The 15,443-nt window shown below is 46.3% G+C and overlaps 1 long non-coding RNA gene across 2 annotated transcripts; it reads right to left on the bottom strand.

Annotated features, from left to right (window-relative positions):
* Positions 1-9,592: 9,592 nt before the first annotated feature.
* LOC140001517 (uncharacterized) lies at positions 9,593-15,044 on the bottom strand. 2 transcript variants are annotated; one of them, XR_011806764.1, is made up of 3 exons: positions 14,825-15,044; positions 13,303-13,370; positions 9,593-11,262 (listed from the first exon to the last, which is right to left on the bottom strand). It is a non-coding gene; the product is annotated as an uncharacterized lncRNA (long non-coding RNA). The 2 variants fall into 2 exon arrangements; XR_011806765.1 differs by lacking the exon at positions 14,825-15,044 and adding an exon at positions 13,811-14,135.
* Positions 15,045-15,443: the final 399 nt, after the last annotated feature.

Here is a 15,443-nt window from a genome sequence, read left to right as displayed (position 1 = left end):
GGAGCAGCCTTCAGAGAGGGATTTGGTGACCAGGGTGGACAAGCAGCTGAAATAATTTCCAGTGTGATACCGCGAGCAGAGATGTGGTACTGCAATGTGAGCAGAAGGATAACATCTTTTGTGAGCAGGAGGATGACATGGAGGGCTGTGCTGGCTGACTGTGATGGGGAAAGGACCATGGGAGAAGAACCAGAGTTTGCACTTGGTGGAGCCCATGACAATCCCAAGGAGCAGAAGAGCCATCCAAATTATTCAGGAGTGGGATGAGGGTCACAGAGGGCTTAGTGTGGGATATTTAGCAGAAAGGAGGAACAGATATAAGTAACTATACTGATACTTATACAGATATAAGTAACTATAGCACTTGTCTCAAAGAAGGTTTGAGCTTGCTGTCCCATGGAGTGAAGTCCTCCTCTCTCCCCCCTTTCACCTTTCTCTAGTCCAAACTTTCCTTCCCCAGTCTTGGCTTGTCTTGCACAGGCTGGGCTTTCAGAGGTGTACCCCTCACCCCATGACATCCCCCTGGCCTGGGTTGTTTTGCTCACTCCCATTCCTCCTTGTCTCCTTCAGGCTCTATTCATGTGCTCTCCTTAATGAATCTAGTTTATTTGCACATATGCTAATTGTTGTTGTGAATGCACAGGGCTGAAAAAACACCTCCCCAGCACGAAGGTGGCAGGACATCACCACGGTCCAGCCCCTGGAGCTGCTGAAGCTGCATTTTTTGCGTTTTGCTGCCCAGCTGGCAGGAGGTGATAGCACTGTGGGCAGGAGAGCAGCGCTCAGGGGTGCAAGCCCCATCTGAAAGGATGAGCTAGTGCTGATTAACTCAGATTAAGGGCCACAATAGGCAGCTGGGAATGGTGGGCAGAGATAATAGCAGTTTCAGGGGCCGTGTCTCTAGCTTTAAATATTCCTACAAGGCAGAAGGGGAGGAGGGGAACTGTATCCCATTTATCGCAAGATTATTGATGTAACCAGATTTGTTTCCTATTAAATGTGAATAATGGTAGTAGGATCAGCAGAATCATTCAGACCCAGCGCCTGGCTTTGAGTCCCAAATCATGTGGAATAAGATATTTATCAGATTGCAGCGGCAAGAATTGAATCCTACTTTTAGGACTCACCACAGCTGTTCATGGGTGCCATCGCTGGGTTTTGCACGTAGGCACAGCAGGGCTTGTCCAGCTGTGGACTTGATGTGTTAGTTCCTACCTGCTTCTGCATCACACGTGTGGTGTAAAGTCTTACCTGGGAGCTTGTGTCTGAATGCAGACAGAGGATTTCCTCACCCTTGCATTCAGTACTGAGCAGCAGCAGACATTTTATGGGCTCTAAGTTGGTTTTTACCCTGTGGTTCTCTAGAAAATAGACTGAGAACCATTGCAAAGCAGAGGAAAGAAAGATATTCTTAGGCATGAAAACACCAGACAAAAATTGATGACATAAAAGTTTTAAACATTTCAGACTGAACTGAATATTTATTTGTGAGAAAGACAGTGTTGCACTGAGCACCTAAATCTTCTCTACGTTTTGTGGTCTCGGAGTATTTTCTCCCTGGCATTGTGTGTGTGTATTGGATTAATGAGAAGAATGAAAAATACTGATTTAGCAATTAAGGAAATTTAGGAATTGATTAAAATCTTAAGACTATACCTGAATAAATGAAGCAGAAAAGAGGGCAACTTCCCCTGGAAGGAGGGTGAGGGACTTGGTGCTTTGTCACAAAGCAATCAGTTAATTCACAAAGCACAAATATTGCTGGAAGAAGGGCACCCAAAAAATGCATCCACAAGAGCTGGAGCACAAATGAGAGCAGATGACATGAAGGAAACCTTCATCAGCCAGATTCCAGGGTTGGAGCAAGCATTGTCCCACCGCTCATTTACAGAGAGAGAGATGGGAATGTGCATCTTAGTGATCTTGGCATGAGCATCATGCCCCAAAACACCACAGAAGGGATGAATAGAGTTGGGGCTGTCCCCAGGGACACCCATTGTCAGGAATTACTGCACATAAATCTCTGAGGGAGGTGGTACTGGTCCCCTGGAGCTTGCCCAGGGTACCCCAGTGCTCTGCATGGGAAGGTTACCTGGGCCCCCATCCAGCCCGGGCTTGGCAAAGCGCTGGCCGTTGACAATCTGTGCTGGGTCTCCGGTGTTAGTTCCCATTAATCTCTGCAGAAAAGGGATTCAGAGCGTGCCTGGGCTGGGGCCAGCTGCCTTTGTGATCACTGCTTTGGGGCCGCAGCCTGTTTTCAACGAACCCCCGAGACTCCGAAAGGGAGACTGAGAGCCTCTGTGCAGCGAGCCCCATTGGCAGCAGGACCCATGGGTTGCTGCTGGCCCCTGTTCTGCCCATGCAAGCTCCTTGGGTGGCTCTGCTGGGTGCAAAGGCTGATGAGGAAGGGAAAGGATGTGAGGTGAAATGAAGGTGACTATTAAAGTACAATAAAAGTATGTAAGAGCCAAGCTGGGGTTGCTTCGGGAATTAAGTAGGTCCATCAGGCTCACCACACGTAGCTCCTGGTGTTGAAATACCAGAGTGCTCTGCAGCTTTTAGTACTCTTGTGAGGTGGGGAAATGTGATGGCTGAGTAGTGGAGGTAGAGGAGACGTGAAGCACTGCACAGTCACCAGGTGCCCCAAAATCCTAGAATCATCAAGGTTGGAAGTGACCTTCAAGATCACCTAGTCCAACCATCACCCTACCACCAATGTCACCCCTCAAGTCTCTCACCTTTTTAAGGCATGGGTGAACTCAATATAAGGGGAGTCAATAGCAGGTTGAGTGATGCTTTTAGATTCCTCTGCTGACTGTCTAAAGCCAGGGGAGAGTCATCTGAGCCTGGCCACGGGCTGGTGCAAGTGTGTGACTGCTTTTAGTCTTGAACCCTAGTACAGCGTTTTAATATCCCTTCTCTTGATGCACCTTTAGCCATCTCTGAAGTCACACTGCTGAAATCTGTCACGTCAAACTTGTTTCTTCCTGAAGAAAAAGCTGCAGTTGGATCGAATTGAATTCTTCACAGTGCTGGAAGAGGTCTGGAGAAGCACTGAACGACAACCTTCTCCTGGAATAGGTGTGTGATGTGAAAAAATAAAACCAAACATGGTTTTAAATAGAAGAATCATCCCTCTGATGTCTACAAAAATTCTTCAAGCAGTTCCATTAACAAATAACCGAAAGGACAACTACTCGGCAGTCTATTGTGATTGCTTTATTAAAACTGTTTGTATTTTAAATTTAAATAGATATCGGGAATGCAAGATGTAGAACTAAGATGAAAGCTTACACTACAGAGCTCGGTAGGATTAGCCCCTCAATAAGGGGACTACAGCAAATTTAGTTTGGCAAGAGACCATTACCTTTTCCAGGTAATCACACAGATGTTGCGGTCACTTAGAATGAGCAGAAAACTGTCGGCAGTGGAACAATCTTTGACAAAATTGTGCAAGCCAAGCCATAGAATCATTCAGGTTGGGAGAGATCTCTAAGATCATCTAGTCCAACCTCTAACCTAGTACTGAAGTCCATCACCAAACCATGTTCTACATCTACACATTTCTTGAAGACCTCCATGGATGGTGACTCAACCACTTCCCTGGGCAGCCTATACCATGATAGGGAATACATTTAGTGGATAGGGAAAACATTTAGGGGATAGGAGATAAAACATTTGTGAGGTCCTTGAACTGATGCCATAATCTCTTCCCAGCTGGCTCCAAGGAACTTCCCATCATCTTGTTCCCATCTCTATCCTGCCACTGTAAGCCCACAGGGAACCAGCATGTGTGGTCATTTCTCCAGATAAAAGTGCATTTCTCTGCTGTCTCCAGCTCCCCTTTCATCTGCTTTCCATCACTTCTCTGTCTCTCCCATATCTTGGAGAGCTCTCCCAGTGCCTCCTGTAGCTGGGGGGTCTGTTGCTTCTCTTTCTTATATTGCTGCTGGACACTTTCCAATATGTCTTTGAGGTACTGAGCACAATTTTTGATTTTTTGAGCTTCACTTCTCTTTCTTGGCATCTCTGTTACAGCTTGATAGCCTTCATATACAGCCAGTGAGTTGGCTGTATCATTGATTTGCAGGGTGAGACGTTTATTGGCGTTCTTTGGGGTTTTGTTTGTATGTTCTAGTAGTTTGAGCCTCCCTTCCCTTTGTTGCAATGTGTCTTGGATGTTCCTCATTCTGTTCTGCAACTCTTCCACCAATGTCTTGAAACAGCTGTTTGGGATTTGCAGGTCTTTGATTTCTTCTTTCAGCTCATAGTTTCTGGTGCTGAGGCTGGCAACCAGATCTCTGAGATCCCCTATTTGATTTTGCAACATTTTGCTGGAAGAGGTCAGATCTTGAAATGATGTTTGCTGGGGAGGTCTGTGCTCATGGTGAAGTGGGATTTATTGGGGTGAAGCTTTGGAAACCTGTTAGAGGAAGAAAAAGAAAAGTCAAATATTGAATTAATTATTCCAAATCTGATGCTTAGCATTACTGCATTTGGTCATGTATCCTGATCCTAATGACTGTTTCTCTTCAGCAGCAGGACCACTTTTAGCAAATCAGTGCTCATGTAGGTTAGAGATGCTATGAAGTGGGAGGCCATACACTTTGGGACCATCCCTCTGGCCCTGGAAGAACGTCACTTTGCAGTAAGAGATCTGGGTCTCATCTAAAGCTTATGGCATGTGTTGAAGCAAACCAGGCTGCAATCATGTTCAAATCTGGTTTAAAACATAAATAGAGAGAAAGCAAGCCCACCTCTTCCCTAGTCTCACTCCCTTTCCTCCCTTTTAAGAAGCCAACGACTAAGAGCATTTTAACCAAGAAGCCCAGGTTGAACCAAGCTTCTCTTAAGATGACGTACCAATAAGCACAAAGCCTATTTTTTCAAAAACAGAAGGTTTTTCCCCCTTCACCCAAGCTGTGTACCCCCAGAGCCCCCATCTCAAGAAGAGATTACAACCAGTGGAGAAAATTTGTGCTTTTGAGAGACAGCACCCTCTCTCTTTTCCTGTAATTAAGACATTCCAGGAGTTATTACAGGAGGTGTTAGTGACTGTATCAAAGCTCTCCATACTGACTCACCCCTCTCCAATTTTTTCCTCTTAGGACCTGATTCAGCACGGTGGGGGGCGGTAATGATTTACTGACTACAGCAGCCTCATGGCCCCTCCTGTGAACAAGATGCATATGGTGTCATCAAAACCTGCATCTAAAATTGCAGAATGGCTCTGAATCAATGTTATTTTCATAATGATTCAGGGAAAGGGAAAGGGAAAGGGAAAGGGAAAGGAGAAGGGAAGGGAAAGGAGAAGGGAAGGGAAGGGAAGGGAAGGGAAGGGAAGGGAAGGGAAGGGAAGGGAAGGGAAGGGAAGGGAAGGGAAGGGAAGGGAAGGGAAGGGAAGGGAAGGGAAGGGAAGGGAAGGGAAGGGAAGGGAAGGGAAGGGAAGGGAAGGGAAGGGAAGGGAAGGGAAGGGAAGGGAAGGGAAGGGAAGGGAAGGGAAGGGAAGGGACAAGCTGTCTTTATACACATGCAGCAGGTCTTATGTGCTGCAAAGATGCATATGAAGGCCAGTGAGGATGATGAGGGCAGTGTGGTGAGCCCCTGAGGATGCTTTTGCCCCTCTGCACCTCATCCATCAGCCATCAATGGCTCCATCACAGGAGCTGTTGTTCTGCACTGTTTGCCCAGCAAGTCAGTGGCAGAACATGGATTTCAATGTACATCTCCCATAGCCCGTGCCAGGGCTTTTGCAGCCTCAAGTCTTTCAGCTCCTGCAGTCTGCTGCTGGCATGCAAACACGAGCTTGCCTGGTTACAATCCCTCACATTGTCTGCAATGCCTTGGCCAAAAAGAATTGACGCAGGCTTTGCATGACTCCAATGCAAAACCACGGGCTGGCTGGGAGAGCCTGGAAAGGCACCGCTACATGAGCCCTGAAAAGAGGAATATAACAGATGCCACAAGTGGTTAAAAGGCAGAAAATAAGGAATAGTTGGTCATTCTCATAGTGTACAAACTAGAGGGTGTTTAGTGATGGGAAGCTAACACCATGCTGAAGATGATGCTTGTACGGTGTCTGCTGGTGGAACCCATTGCCACAAGAAGCTTTTGATGCCAAAAATTTGCACGTGCTCAGGAGAGCAAATAGACAAAGTTTGTGGAAGATAAATACAATAGGGTGAATTAACATGCCGATACCATTTCTAGCTCAAGAAAACCACGAGCTACAAAATACTGGGGGAATATACACTGAAAGCATCAGTATCTGCTTGGATCCCTGACTTCTCTTGAAACCCTGGATTAGGAAAATGTTTATCCTGAACCAAAACATCTGTTCATGGGGTCTTAAAGGCTGAGATTACCAAGGGCACATGTAACCCCTGCCGCAAACCCAGGAGCAGGCTCTTTGCAAGCATCCTCAGCCTTTACGTTGTGTGCAATAGAAATTATTGTAAAATCCTGTTGGGCTGAGCTGAATTCACTTTGGAGAGATGGTTTGGCCTTAAACAGCCAGAGACTGAGGGATGTGGCTGCTGCAAAGATGGATATAAAGCAGCCCCTGAAAAAAAGATTAAGAGGGAGGAATGATCCTGATGATGGGCCTTTTATTTGGATGCAGTGGAAACAACACGGATTTATTCAGGTCAGGGGAATACTGAGCAGCTGATCGCATGCTAAATATTTATGTCCAGCTGGGGGATTCCCCAGAATGACTTTTTTTTCCACCCATCTGTAATGAAGCTGGCAGCAGACGCTCTCCAGAGCTCATTAGTGTCGTGGCAGCTATGCCTATAAATCCAGGCGTCGGGGCTTGCTGGGGCAGAGGACAGGGCTGGGTTTGTTTTGGCTGCAGATGAGCTTTTGAGAGCAGGTCAGAAGCTTTTCCAGCTCTGAAATGGCGAGAGTTTGTCCTTTGCTCGCCTCCCTGGCTGGTGACAATTTGCTTTCCAACCAAAAGCTGCTGGCTTTGGCTGCAAAGTCAGTCCCTCTAACAGTAGATAAAATTTATTGTGAAGGCTCCTTTTCTGCTCTTCTTCCTCATCCCCTACTTCATCTCTGACACCATCAATATTTCTAGTCCCACCAGGACTGTCCCCTCCACCAGACCATGGTAGGGGACACCTCCTGGGGAAGGCTTTACCATGGGTCTTGGCTTGTTTTTGCTTTAAGTGTGTTCAGATGGATTTGCCTAAACTTGGTTATTAGCAGTTGTACGACGAGCACAGCACCTTAAGAAATGGTCTATTTGGGGACAAGCAGCTCTTTCAAGAGACCTCAGCCTGTCTGTGGAGACACCGGCAGGGGCCAGAGGATGCTTTGGCCTCAGAGGAGAAGGATTTGGGAGAGAATTGGTGGAAGGGATCGCCCAAGGAGGATGTGCAAGCTCCATTCTGGAGCACCCAGCAGAGCCCATCGAGGTGCTGGGGACAAAGCGTTGACCTGCAGGTGTAGCATGGGGCTGGAAAGCCCCCAAATGCATACGAAGCCCTGTCCTCATTTTACAGCCTTTGTTTCAATCTTATTAGTCACACTGGCTAAACACGTTCCACGCCAATGGAGCTGCAGTTTTTTTTCTCCTTTGAAAAGGCTTTCTTCGAAGGGTTGGTTAATCCTCTCCACCCCCAGGAGCACGCAGGCTTGGTACCAATCCTATATCTACCCCCCCCTATAATTGCACAGATATTAGAAAGAAATGTTGCTCCCATTAAGGTCAGTAGGGTCAAAATGGAAATGCGGAAATCTCAGCGTGACATTTATTTCTCCTCCAGCTGATACACATGGAAAGTGTCAGAAAAAGGGGTTGATGGGGCTGAGCATTGCCCAGCCAGAGGGGACAGCCAAACCAGCCTGGGGACACCTCTTTGTGCTCAGACTGGTCCCCAGACCCACTGCTAAATAAATTCATATGCAAATGAAACAAGAACACCTCATCTCCTATGCGTGCACATGAGAAGGAATAAGAAATATTTACTCCCTCAGCTGTCTCAGTCTTTAACCAATTTATTCCAGGAAAAATGGAGCGAGTGAGGAAAATGAAGTGAGTAATAGGGCAGGAATGGAGCTACCCTGCTGGGAATTCATCTGAACAGATGGATCTCCCCCTGTATAAATATTTGATTGTGTTTTTGATCAAAGGCACGCAGAGTAATTCAGAAACCTGTGTTCAAGCAGGAAAAGAGAAAAACCTTGCTGTTAATATAAATCTTGCCTCTCTCAAGCCTGCACCTTTAAAGAACAGCAATTACAGGAGGGGAAAAAAAAGCAATTATAATACAGATGTGTTCAAGGAAGAGCAAAAAGGTGTCAAAAATTGCATTTTTTGTGTGTCACCAGTGGGGCAGGAGCAGTGGACAGGAGCAGGTTATTAGCATGGGCATGGCCATTCACACCCAGCCTGATTTGCCACTGGGGCTGGGTTTTGGCTTGGTTTCAGTGCCTACTGTGCAAGCAGATGTGTATGTGGTTGGGGGCAAACTCCACCTTGTGACTGACCTTGCCTTCTTCTCCTTGAAAAAAAAATAAAATATATATATATATCCTTTTTTTTTTTTACCTCTCTCCAAGCAATTATGATCAGTCGGATAACTCAAGTAACGAGCTTGCCATCTGACAGGTTCTCAGTGCCTTATTTCACTGTGCGCTTAGGCTCACAGCTGAAATGGAGCTGATTTATTAATTTTATCTCAGCTTCGAATCCCTATTATCTGATGCATCATTCAGCTCCTTAAAATGGTGGTTTTGAAAAAAAAAAAAAAAGAAAGAGAGAAAGAAAAAGAAAAAGAAAAGGTCAAGAAGTTGGATAAAACTTGCAAGGTTCCAAATCTTAGCTGGCGTGGATGGAGAGCAGGTGCATGTATGTATATAAATATGAGTAAATTTTGGGTTTTTTTGATGTTTCTGGGCTGAGTTGATATAAAATTTAGTGGGTAATATTGGTGGTTGAGGGACAGTTGGACCAGATGATCTTGGAGGTCTTTTCCAACCTAAATGATTCTATGAAAATAAAAATTGCAAACAGAGCTGAACTTCTGAATTGAAAGGTTTGTCCTCCATTTTATTGGACAGGATCAATAAAAAGACCAATAAAAGCATAACCTTTCTATGAAAGACCATTTATATTTTTAGACTGACAGAAATATTTTCCTGTATTGTTCGCACAACAATCAAGAACAATAGGATCAATATAGCCAAATATAAAGTAATTTGGCTAAAATACCAAAAACACTGCTTCCAGCTGTAGATAGCCAAATGTGATATCTGATTTTATTGAAAGCTTTCCTTCTGTGTTTTTTTTCCTTCTCCTCTCCTCTCCTCTCCTCTCCTCTCCTCTCCTCTCCTCTCCTCTCCTCTCCTCTCCTCTCCTCTCCTCTCCTCTCCTCTCCTCTCCTCTCCTCTCCTCTCCTCTCCTCTCCTCTCCTCTCCTCTCCTCTCCTCTCCTCTCCTCTCCTCTCCTCTCCTCTCCTCTCCTCTCCTCTCCTCTCCTCTCCTCTCCTCTCCTCTCCTCTCCTCTCCACACAAAATTTCATTACGAAGAAAGTGTTTGAAGATATTTGGTTCCTTTTGTGTGTTTATTTTATTTTATTTTATTTTATTTTATTTTATTTTATTTTATTTTATTTTATTTTATTTTATTTTATTTTATTTTATTTTATTTTATTTTATTTTATTTTATTTTATTTTATTTTATTATTTTAATTATTTTCCATAAAAGCCACCATAAATATACATAAAGAGCATCCCAAAGCAGGGGTTGGTTTGCTTGTGCAAATATTCTTCCTTGGGGTGAGTGATGTATTTCCAATGCATCAAGAGGTGGTAAAAGAGGACCATGAAGTCCTTCTCAAATACACAGAGAAGTTAGGGCAGCAAGGCTGAATTTGGGGTGTTTTCAGGCTACACCTGCCCTCTCTGATGGTGATGAACACGATGAATGCTTGGGAGCCACCGCCTCTCTCCGAGGACCAAATACTTTATTCCTGGCTCCATCTCCTAGGCAGAAGCGCCATCTGCTGCAAGATTAGCTCTCCTCCACCCTAAAACTCGAAGATTTTCTCAAACAATATCTGGTTTGGAAAAAAAAAAATGGGGAAAGAGAAGATGTTTCCTGTCTCCTGGAAGAAATGGGGACTTGGTAATGCAGGAAGCTTCTCCCCAAGCCTTGGTCCTTGGCCAGCCAGCCAAGAGAGGAGAAACTTCTGCAAGTTTCTCCTGGCTGGCACGATCCTTCTCCAAGGGAACCACCTTTGAAAGTCAAGGCTCCAGTGCACATAAAATCTTCCCCGTGCTCACATACTGCAGCTGCTCCTGCTGGAGACGTCCCACTGATGCTTTTTCACATCATTTTTCACTCCTTTCTTTTTCTTTCTAAATTTTGTTTGCTTATAAGCTTTCTGGGGCAGGCTTCCCAGATTATTTATGTCCTGCATATGGAGGTGTTATATGACCACCTTCCACACCTGGACAGCGCCAGGACCCTTGTCCACCACCAGGTCTTTTAAATGCTCTGCTGATACAAAAAATAATCACTGTGAAACCTCCACGGGCATCTCTAAAGCAGGGACAGGGGGTCCCAGATCAGCCATAGGCTCCAGTTTAACGTGCAACCACTCTTTGGCATATTCCTCTTGATGTATTGGTTAAATCTGCTCTCTCCTGAGGATATTTTGCTGAAATGGAAACCTCCAGGGGTGTTTCCATGCAGCATGGCCAAGAAACCTCAGCCTGCTTGCTAGTCCTGCTCCTCACCAGTGGGTGTCACCTGAAAACCACCATTCCCTGGGTTGGGGAGCTCCAGACAGGCAATTCTTCACCTGCTGAGCTTTACAGGAGGGTTTTCTCTGCCTGGCAAGGGTGTTGTCCCCTTCTCCCTGCTGCCACATCCATCTTTATACTTGCAACTGTTCTGGCTTTACCCCTCTTCTCTTGGAAACCCACAGTATCGACGACAGAAGACTGAGATGGAGTGCTGGGGAAAAAGAACATGTTTGGGGCATTTTATTTCAGCAGAGGTGGGGTTTTTAGGCAAACCTTGACCTGGAGCAGAGCCTGTGCAAGGACCAAAACACTGGAGACTGTTTTAACCCAGATTACCAGGTGGTGGAAATGGCTCTGCACATCCTCCTTCATGGGTTTTCCAGGCTGAGCCTCAGCATCCAGCTCCACAAGAAACCATCCACCTCATCCTGGCCAAATCCCTCAGCCTCACTGTAGACAGGTCCCCAAATGCAAAATGGGGACTGCCACAGCAGCTGCCAGCACCTAGAAAAGAAACAACTACCCATTACTCAACAAAACAGTAAAATAAATCCCCTAGTAATTGAGGTGGGATGGGCTGATGCAGGGAGCTGTCTCAGGACCTTGCCACTGCTTCCCACTTTATTTTCATCAGCATCCCATCAGCTCAGGAAGGAAAAGACCCTAATAACATCCCACTGTCTCTTGCCATGGAAACGGCTGAGCCAGAGCCATCAGCAGGGGGTTAAGCAGTGTGTTGCACCACAGTGGCCATGCACAGCCCTGGGCGGGTAGGTTTGGAAAGAAAACGTGGCCAAATTTTGCTGGGCAGCACCGTGTGTGTCTGCTGGGTTGCTGTCTGTAAGGAAGAGATGATGGGAAAGCTCCAAACACATCTGCAGCTCCTCCCTCTCTCTTTTTCCTGGAAGAAAAGGGTTGGGATCAGGGTGCTGAATATGGCACCATTGCTCCCAACCACCCATTGCTGGCAAGGCCAGCCCCAACAGACCATGAGCACTCTGAAAAGTGTGCTCACCAGCACATTCCTGTACCTCAAGCAATCCAAAATCACCACTGTGCTAAGGGCTTTGCTTTGCCACCCTGCCTTGGCTCTGACCCCTTAAAGGAGGGTGCCCCCCTGATGCCCTAGACTGCACTAACTCTCCCTGCTGCCCCCAGCATGAAAGGGGACCTGGTTCTCCTTCATGCCTTTGAATACTATTGAAAAAAACTCTCTCACTTCCCTATTAGCTTTTATTGCTTTCTCCTGACTACCACCTACGAGCTGGCCCTCATCCACCAGCAAATTGATGGGGCTCTTCACACATCCCATCACGGCACTCCAGCAGAATGCCAGCCCAGCCGTGTCCAGGAGCCTTAAACCCATGAATCTCCCTGACTTGCTATTTTTTTCCTCCCTCCCCCCGTCTCATTCTGTAAGATCAATTGTCAGTTCTGACCTCCGGGATTTTCTAACGATGATTTATGGGGATGCTGGTGCTGAGACTTTGTCCCTGCGCCTGTTGTCACAAGGGGACACATTTTCCCTGGTCCTCTGTTCCATCCACGGTGATGATGGAGCTGTGGTTGGGCACTAAACCATGTTGCTGTGTTGGGGGAAGAGCAGGACCCTGTTATTGCATGGGGAAAAACACAATTGGGATTCCTTTTGGATGGGGGAGGAAGCTTTGCAATGCTTTTATCCTCCTGTGTTGGTTCCAGCTCAGAGGACCACATCTGAGCAGCACCGGGATCAAATAAATGCCAGCTATCTGGCCCAAAAAGACCCAGATCTACAAATTTTGAGCATTAATTCACCTCCACATCTACAAAAAAGCTCAGCAGCCCCCAAACCACAATTATAGGGCAGAAGCCAAGTCCCCCTCTTCTCACTTAGGTGCCCTGTTGGGTTGTGGTGGGGCTGGAAAGGAAAGCAAGTGCCGGTCCCTTGGGAGCCTGGCCTGGATCCTCCCTGTCCCTGGGGCTGTTGCCCTCACTGGTGTCACTGGGGGGGTTCTGGTGTCCTCTGCAAGTGGCCAGGAAGGAAATGAGTTGCTCCAGCCTCAAATTATTTCGCCGGGATGCTACAAATGCTCCCGCATTAGCTTTTTCCATCAGTCATCCCTCTATTACGCCTCGACTGATTGACTCTTCTCTTTCAAAAGCACGTCATTAAGGGGCGAGAGGCCGATTGCACAGAGGGATAGCGAGTAAAATGAACATTCTCCTGAGCTGGATTTACTCCCCCGAGAGACCCCTCTCCCCCGTCCTCCCCTCCCCTTGCCATCTGCTCCTGACAAAGGGCTCTCGGCTCTCCTCCCAGCCACCGGCACCCATCCATCTCCATCAGCACGGCTCGCCGTGCTGAGCACGCTGCATAATAACAGCTCTGCTTTCTAATTAGCCCTGTGCGTGCTGATTTCCTAGCCCTGAAAAGGAGGGGGCTGCAAAAAATCCATGGAGGTGGGGAGTGGGAGGATACCTCCTGCAAGCACCCATTTATGCCAACTGAGGATGCTACAGAGGGATCCAGGCGGAAGGTGTTTGGGGTTTTTGTTGTCTCACCTCTCTGAGTTTTGAGATTTTAGGAAAGGGTGTGTTTGCACTGGATCCTTGTACCCAAAAGGTGATCCCTGGAGGAAATAAAGGACACAAATTAGTGTTTGCACCTGTGCTGGCTGAAGAGGTGGAGTAAAGTGGGACTGCAGCATGGGGGAGCAGTAAGAGAGGATGATTTTGAGTGCACACAGGGATTTTGCACGGTGTGTGCAGAGGTTGTGTGTCTGCTCCCCTTGTTCCAAGGGTTTTCTTCTCTGGACCTGAAGAAGAAATTCCCTGAAAGCATTGGCAGTTACTTCAAAGAGAAGAAACCTACAATCCAGTAATTATTTTCTTCTCCCCACCTACGCCTCCTTGTTTTCTCTTTTCAGAAAAAATAAAATTAAAAATAAAAATAAAAATAAAAATAAAAATGAAACCAATTCTATTTCTTAGGCAACCAAATCTTTTAATTCTTCCTGAATCATTCTCCCTAGCAGAAAATGCCTGTTAGCTTGTAAATAGGGATACTTACTTCTGTACTTTTCTCATTCCCCTGGGATGCTGCCATGCCCCCCACACCATCCTGCCCTGCACAGCTGAGGGAAACCTCACGTGGAAGCTCTGCAGTGACTTATTCTCACATGTAAGCCAGCTCAGATGCCTCTCTGCAGGCCTTCTCCCAACCTTGGCTGGCTTTTCTTTGTTTTCATTTGTATTCCTTTAATCAGTCTCTTCCTAAGGCATTGCCCCTTCTGCTGCCCAGATCACCACCTCCTTCATGGTGCGGTGATTTATTAATTTTTGTCCTCTCATTTCTCGGGTTCTCCTCTCTCTTTCTTTCCCCCAAGCCTCTTACCTTTTCCTGTGTATGGATTTTTGTGGTGTGTTAAATATGGGCTGAGAGAGAAGAAGATTATAGCATGGCCTGATGGTTAGATGATGAACCATAAACACCCTGGCTATGGCTGAGAACATCCACATGGCCTAGATAAATTGGAGGTGTGTTTTGGGAATGGGCAGGATGAGAACACACTGCCTCCTCCTTGCATGATGGGCATGTGGGTGATTTTGGGACCATCTCCGCGTAGAGACCTCCAGAGGTTTTTTAACTGCCAGATCCCTTCATTGTGATTTTGTGACATATCTTGGAGCTTGCATAAGGTAGCTGAATTCCACCAGGGCACAAAAAGCTTAGGGAGAAAATAGGGAACAGACCACTGCCCCCAACCACTGATTTAACCTGCAGGTTCCTAAATATTTAAGCCACATCCTGGGTACAAATTGCTCTCAATTTTAGTGATCTGCAGATCACTAAAATAAAATACACCTGGGCAGAGCATCCAGCCTCAGCTTTATCCCATATAAACATCTGCAGTTTCAGATCCACCCAGGAATCCCAGAGCACCCTGCTGAGGAAGAGATGTTGGTGGAGCAGCTGTCTGGTGCCAGGGTGCTGCTGAGGAAGGGCAGATGGATTGACAGATGGGAACACAGACTGCTGACAGCATGCTTTCAAAGCCGTTTGCTTTTACTTCGTCTGCTTTACCTTTCTGTTGCTAGTGGGTTCATTCTGGAGAAGGAGAGGACCTCTGCAGACGTGGGTTCGTTCTCTGCCAGCAGGCTGGAGTGGAAGGAGAAGAATTCTCCAATTTGGTTACCTCCATGTGCTTGGCCAGGTGGTGCATCTTCCAAGCTTGATTTCCGTGATTGCTGCTCTTTTCCCCATTGCACACCAGCATTTAAAAATGCATTAAAACACCGTACATTAAAACACCATTCATTAAAAGTTGCTGACACTAGTTAAAAATTGCTGTGCCAAAAATCATGTCTGGGGGATGGGGGGATGTCTTTGTAATGCAAAGCCAAGGAAGAACAGAGATTCACCATCCTACAGAGGTGAATAATCATACTGACAAGGCTGGGCAAGGAGGTCAACACAGAAGACAAGGCTGGGATGTTGGGGAATTACTTTTGGAGCAAAACTACACTATATAAAAATGAAGAGCTCTCACCTGGCAATGATACCTCCTGCAAGGGAGTTTACAGTCACCGTGTCCAAGTGAGCTCTTAAATCCTCTCAATCCTGTGTGTGAAAGAAGAAAACGAGGTAGCAAGCTGAAGGAATTGACGAAAATTTCATAGAATCACAGATTATTGAATAATTT

Source organism: Anas platyrhynchos, chromosome 1 (genome assembly GCF_047663525.1).
Source record: "Anas platyrhynchos isolate ZD024472 breed Pekin duck chromosome 1, IASCAAS_PekinDuck_T2T, whole genome shotgun sequence".
NCBI classification, from domain to species: Eukaryota; Metazoa; Chordata; class Aves; order Anseriformes; family Anatidae; genus Anas; species Anas platyrhynchos.
Note: the sequence above shows the minus strand (reverse complement) of the source record. Positions and strands in the feature narration are given on the sequence as shown.